Source organism: Physella acuta, unplaced genomic scaffold (assembly GCF_028476545.2).
Source record: "Physella acuta isolate Inbredline_101_S28 unplaced genomic scaffold, ASM2847654v3 ptg001558l, whole genome shotgun sequence".
In the NCBI taxonomy this organism is placed as follows: domain Eukaryota; kingdom Metazoa; phylum Mollusca; class Gastropoda; family Physidae; genus Physella; species Physella acuta.
This window is the reverse complement of record NW_026733072.1, coordinates 110,639-116,648: the sequence shown is the minus strand read 5'-3', so window position 1 is coordinate 116,648 and position 6,010 is coordinate 110,639.

Genomic DNA, 6,010 nt, shown 5'->3' with positions numbered 1-6,010 from the left:
TTATGCTCGCTCTTTTAAAAAAAAAATTACTGCATTTGATTTAAATTAATTTCAACTTTCTGAAAATTAATTTTGTTTTTTTAACTTCAGATACAAAAGTTTTCATTTTAATTATTTTAGTTGGCTAGTTGTTTTTTGCTTTGCTTTTATTGTTACGTGCTGACTTGTGGTACCACGATGGCTGTAATGATCCCAAGATTCTTATTTGAGAATTACTCCTGCCTGTGTCTCCTGTGTCCCCTTACCCAATTGGGGAGACTTCTTTTTTTGCTTTAAAATTTTTATTGCAGAGGGGATTTTGGTAGCTTTTTAATAGCAAATACGTAGATGTGCCTACATTTAAGATAAAATACAAAACTTGTTATTTGTGAGAAATGGAAGTTTTAGTTACTGTGCTGCCCTAATGAAATACTGTCTCCAGTTCACCACCCATCACTGATGAAAAAAACCCAACCCTTTTTTTTTTAAAAACCCATATTGAAAAACCCATATTAAAAAACCCACCACTACGCAAGTTCATTAACCATCAGCCATGAAAAAAACTACCCCTATTTTAAAAAATACCCCTATTGAAAAACCCACCCTACTGAAACACCCGCCTCAAATGATTCCTCCACCCTCCCCCATCTCAAATGGCATCGTCATAAAAACGCCCACCTCCTAATCAAACACCCAACCCCTCAATGGTGTAGCTAGGGGAGGGTGGGTGGGGCGGCCGCCTCGGGCGTCAACCCTAGTGGGGCGCTAAACGGGGTGGGGGAAAATACAGTCTAAATTAAGAAAAAAAGATTATATATTGGGTGTATAGATAGATTTAACTGTTTTCTACATCGTGTGAAACAAAAATAAAAACTGTTAGTAGTATATTAGGTCCCTTTTGGGTCGCATGGGTGAGCAGGATGCGGAGGCGGATGCGGAACAAAGGCTATATAGGAAAATACTCGGATGCGGATGTACAATGACATATAGCAAAATACTCACCCACCTGGGTGGAGTGGGTGATGCGGATGTACAACGACATATAGTAAAATACTCCCTGGGTGATGCGGAGGTACACCGACATATAGTAAAATACTCACCCACCTGGGTGAGGGTGGGTGAGCAGGATGTACAATGAGATATAGTAAAATACTCACCCACCTGGGTGAAGGTGGGTGAGGGTGGGTGAGCAGGATGTACAATGAGATATAGTAAAATACTCACCCACCCTAGGGTGGGTGATGCGGATGCGGAGTAGGTCAGTAGGTCACCTTTTGGTGACCTTGTGACGTAATTAGTAACATTATGACGTAATCATTGACCTAGTTACGTAATCATTGACCTAGTTACGTAATTTTAACGAGTTTTTTAATTAGTTTAATGAGTTTTTAAAATTTTAATTAATTTTTTTTTGACCTAGTTACGTAATTTTAATGTGTTTTTTAATTAGTTTGAATTTAATTTTTAAATTTTTAATTAATTTTATTAACGAGTTACGTAATTTAATGCGTTTTTTAATGAGTTTGAATTTAATTTTTAAATTTTAATTAATTTTTATTATCGAGTTACGTAATTTAATTACTTTGATTGTATTTTTAATTGTTTAATTTGTTGTTTACTTGTTGTTTAATTTAATTACTTTGTTTATATTGTGTAATTTTTTATTGAGTAGTTACGTAATTTGATTATTTGTTTACTTTTTAATTATTTTTATTGACGAGTTACGTAATTGGATTTTATTTATTTTTTATTTTGTTTATTTTTAATTTTATTTTATAATTAGTTTGAATTCAATTTAATTACTTTGTTTATATTGTGTAATTTTTTTATTGACTAGTTACGTAATTTGATTGTTTGTTTGTATTTTGTTTGTTTATTTTGTTTGTTTACTTGTTATTTAATTTGATTACTTTGTTTATATTGTGTAATTTTTATTAACGAGTTACGTAATTTTAATTTTTAAATGATTATTTTTTTAATTTTTAACTTTTTAAAATTGATTTTAATTACTTTGAATGTTGTTTATTTGTTTATTTGTTGGTTTGTTTATTTGATTGTATGTATGTTTTATAGTAAACGGAGAGTAATGACGGGGGTTGAGGGGAGGGGTGTGCTAGCATGTACTAGAACAGTCTTTGTATAACAGCCATTAACCAGCCATGCAACAACACCTGTTACTTATTGATCCGCAATCCTTTGTTTTTGTCAAACACTCGACAAGGAATTATTATTTTTAAATTTTATTTTTAATTGTTGTTTACTTGTTGTTTAATTTAATTACTTTGTATAATTTATTTGTTTGAAATTCATTTTAATTAGTTTGCTTTTAATTTCTTTGTTGTACGCCGTTTAAAATAAAAGACTAACACTAGCGTGTACTAGAAAGTGTCATTGTGTATAACATCCATTTAACCACAGCTGTTACTGATTAGTGACAGCTTGTACTTATCGATCCGCCCGTGATCCTCCCCAGCGCTCCCCGTGGTTGCTTAATAGCGGGCTCACTGAAGCGATCACAACAGGTAATTAATCGAAGCCATTAAGTCCCTCTCCGCGTTAAGTGTGGCGACAGCTGGTGCTGTAATTAGTCACGGCTCTCGGCTTTTTTCATTAGACTACAGCTGTACATGAACTATGTTCACATATCGTACGCCCGGTCATTCTTTGATCAAATTAAAAAATTTTGTTTCCACATGTCCTGCGAACCGTCCCTTGCTATGTATGAAAGATTAATGGTTGTAACTATTCGCTTATAGCGAGGGTCAGCGAAAACAAAAATATATTTAAGGGTCGGAATTTTCTTTCAACCACCGTTAAGTCTGGTTTTGAGACGAAACGAAGTCTCGGTAGGTTCGTGTTTTTTAATGGGCGACAGGGCGACTTGGTGCGTTGGTACGTAGGTATGCGTGGGTAGACATGTTTTTTACAAGTCTGGAAAAGTAATTAAGTTTTTTTATGACCGTTCCGATTTTCTTTTGATCTGACCACCATTTGACCACACTGAGCCAGATAAATTTAACAATTGTCGCAGCGGGGTTTATTTTAAGTGCACCCCGTGCACGCTTGTTTACATTTTAAAAGACGTGTCGCGTGTCTTCCCCTTACGGCTTCCCTAATAGAGAAACGAGAGGAAAGACAACTGTTCTAAAATTAGAACAGCCTTGTCTACAGACACGAGTATCGTCCCTTGTGAAAAAATTCGCGTCAGAATCCTTAACTAAACAGTCAATTTCTTTAAAAAGTTAAAAAATAATTTAGGAAGACAAGGGTTAACAAAATATATATCTTAGTCTTGCAGCAGATTACCTTCCCATGTTCGCTTTAGTATTACAGTTTTCATCAATCTTCTTTTTGACTTGAACTTCGTTAATTTTTAAGAAAGTTTACTTATACATAATACATTACGTCTAATGACAATTTTTTATTTTTACCACTCAATGTATTTTCTTTTTCTATATCTTACATTGTCATCTTAATTTTTGATCACCTTAGGTGGTGGTAAGGTGGTAAGGTGGTGGTAAGGTGGTGGTAAGGTGGTGGTAAATTTGCTTAAGATTATAAACTTCAAGTTTTAAAAATCAACAACGTTATAGTACGTCGTGTCAAATGACACACCGTTAAAATGTCTACATTTAAAGTTCACCAAAATAATGACGTAAAATCTAAATATGATATGACGTTAGCATACATATCATTCAACCTAATCACTCTAAAGTACAAATCAATAATTTTTATTGATTAAGGGGCTGGGTGAGTTATTTTTATTCGGGTGCCCAGGGAAGGTTTGGAGTTGGTTGGGACAGATTTTATACACGAGTCGGTGACGTTTTCACCGAGGCAGGTTACAAAGTTCGTATATGCATCATTGGAATTGTTAGGTAGAGTTAAACTAAGGTCGGTGAAGTTTTCACCGAGGTTGGTTTTGAACTCGGAACATGCATGTTTTGGAATCGGTAGGTGTAGAGTCCATACTAGGGTCGGGGAGTTTTGCTAACACTGAGGCAGGTTGCAAAGTTGGCACATGCATGTTTAGGAATTGATGGTAGCCGAGTTCATACTAGTGTCGGTGAAGGTTGGTTTTGATCTCGGAACATGTATGTTTTGAAATTATTGGTAACCGAGTTCATACTAGGGTCAGGGGAGTTTTTGTTAACACCGAGGCAGGTTGCAAAATTGGTACATGCATGTTTAGGAATTGTGGTAGCCGAGTTCATACTAGTGTCGGTGAAGGTTGGTTTTGAACTCGGAGCATGCATGTTTAGGAATTGATGGCAGTCGAGTTCATACTAGGGACGGGGGTGTTTTCACCGAGGCAGGTTGGGAGTTTTTGTTAACACCGAGGCATGTTGGTACATGCATGTTTAGGAATTGTTGGTAGCCGAGTTCATACTAGTGTCGGTGAAGGTTGGTTTTGAACTCGGAGCATGCATGTTTTGAAATTGTTGGTAACCGAGTTCAGACTAGGGACGGGGGTGTTTTCACCGAGGCAGGTTACAAAGTTCGTATATGCATCATTGGAATTGTTAGGTAGAGTTAAACTAAGGTCGGTGAAGTTTTCACCGAGGTAGGTTACAAAGTTGGTACATGGATGTTTAGGAATTGATGGCAGTCGAGTTCATACTAGGGTCGGGGAATTTTGTTAGCACTGAGGCAGGTTGGAAAGTTGTTACATGGATGTTTGGGAATTGTTGGTAGCCGAGTTCATACTAGTGTCGGTGAAGGTTGGATTTGAACTCAGAACATGCATGTTTTGGAATTGTTGGTAGCCGATTTCATACTAGTGTCGGTGAAGGTTGGTTTTGAACTCGGAACATGCATGTTTTGGAATCGGTAGGTGTAGAGTCCATACTAAGGTCGGTGAAGTTTTCACCGATGGTGGTTTCAAAGTTAGTACAGGCATGTTTTGGAAGTGTTAGGGGCCGAGTTCATAGTAGTGTCGGTGAAGGTTGGTTTTGAACTCGGAACATGCATGTTTTGGAATCGGTAGGTGTAGAGTCCATACTAGGGTCGGTGAAGTTTTCACCGAGGTTGGTTTCAAAGTTAGTACAGGCATGTTTTGGAAGTGTTAGGGGCCGAGTCTATACTACGGTGGGATGGTTTTTGTTTTCACCGAGGCCGGTTTCAAATTTGTTACAGGCATGTTTTGGAATCGATTGGTGTGGAGTTTAAACTAGCGCCGCGGGAGTTTGGGTTTCACCGAGGCGTGTTTCAAAGTTGGTCCAGGGATGTTTTGGAAGTGTTAGAGACCGAGTCTATACTAGAGTAGGAAGGATTTTGTTTTCACCGAGGCAGGTTTCAAACGGGGGCCATCTCTGTTTCGGAGTTGGTCGGGGTAGAGTTTACACTAGAGTGGGACGGTCTTTGTTTTCATCAAGACAGGTTTCAAAATTGGTACATGGATGTTTGGTACAGGACTGTTTTGGAATCGGTGAGGCAAAGTTAAACTAGGGTCAGGGGAGTTTTCAACGAGGCTGGTTTCGAAGGCGGGTGTGGCTGGTTTTATTTGTATATGGAAAGTTTTAAAATTTGGATGGGAACGCTGTCACTTGAAACATTAGTTGAATACAGATACAAGTTTGTCTGTTACTTTGTCTGTCCAAGTAATAGTGTGGGTAGAGGTACGGTCTGTTTATCAAGCAGGTGTTTAGGGACGGGGGTGAGGGCGGCGGACAAAGTTGTCGATGTAGGAAGGGTCCAAGAGATATTCAACGAGGAGTGGTGTCTACAAGTTACATAACCCAGTCTGTTGGAGTGGTTTCTAGGGGGTTGTGATATTAGTTGAGTGTAGATAAATGTAGGATTGTCATACAGCCTTTGTCTCTTAAATGGAATAGAAGGGGTAGTAGTACGGTCTGTTTATCTAGCGGTTGGTATTGAGGTTAGTGTGATGACGCAAGGTTGGATGGGAGAAGGGGAAAGGGTTGCGGACAAAGGGAAGGGGAAGGGCGAATAGCGATAAAAATAACTCACCCAGCCCCTTAATCAATAAAAATTATTGATTTGTGTTTTAGAGTGATTAGATTGAATGATA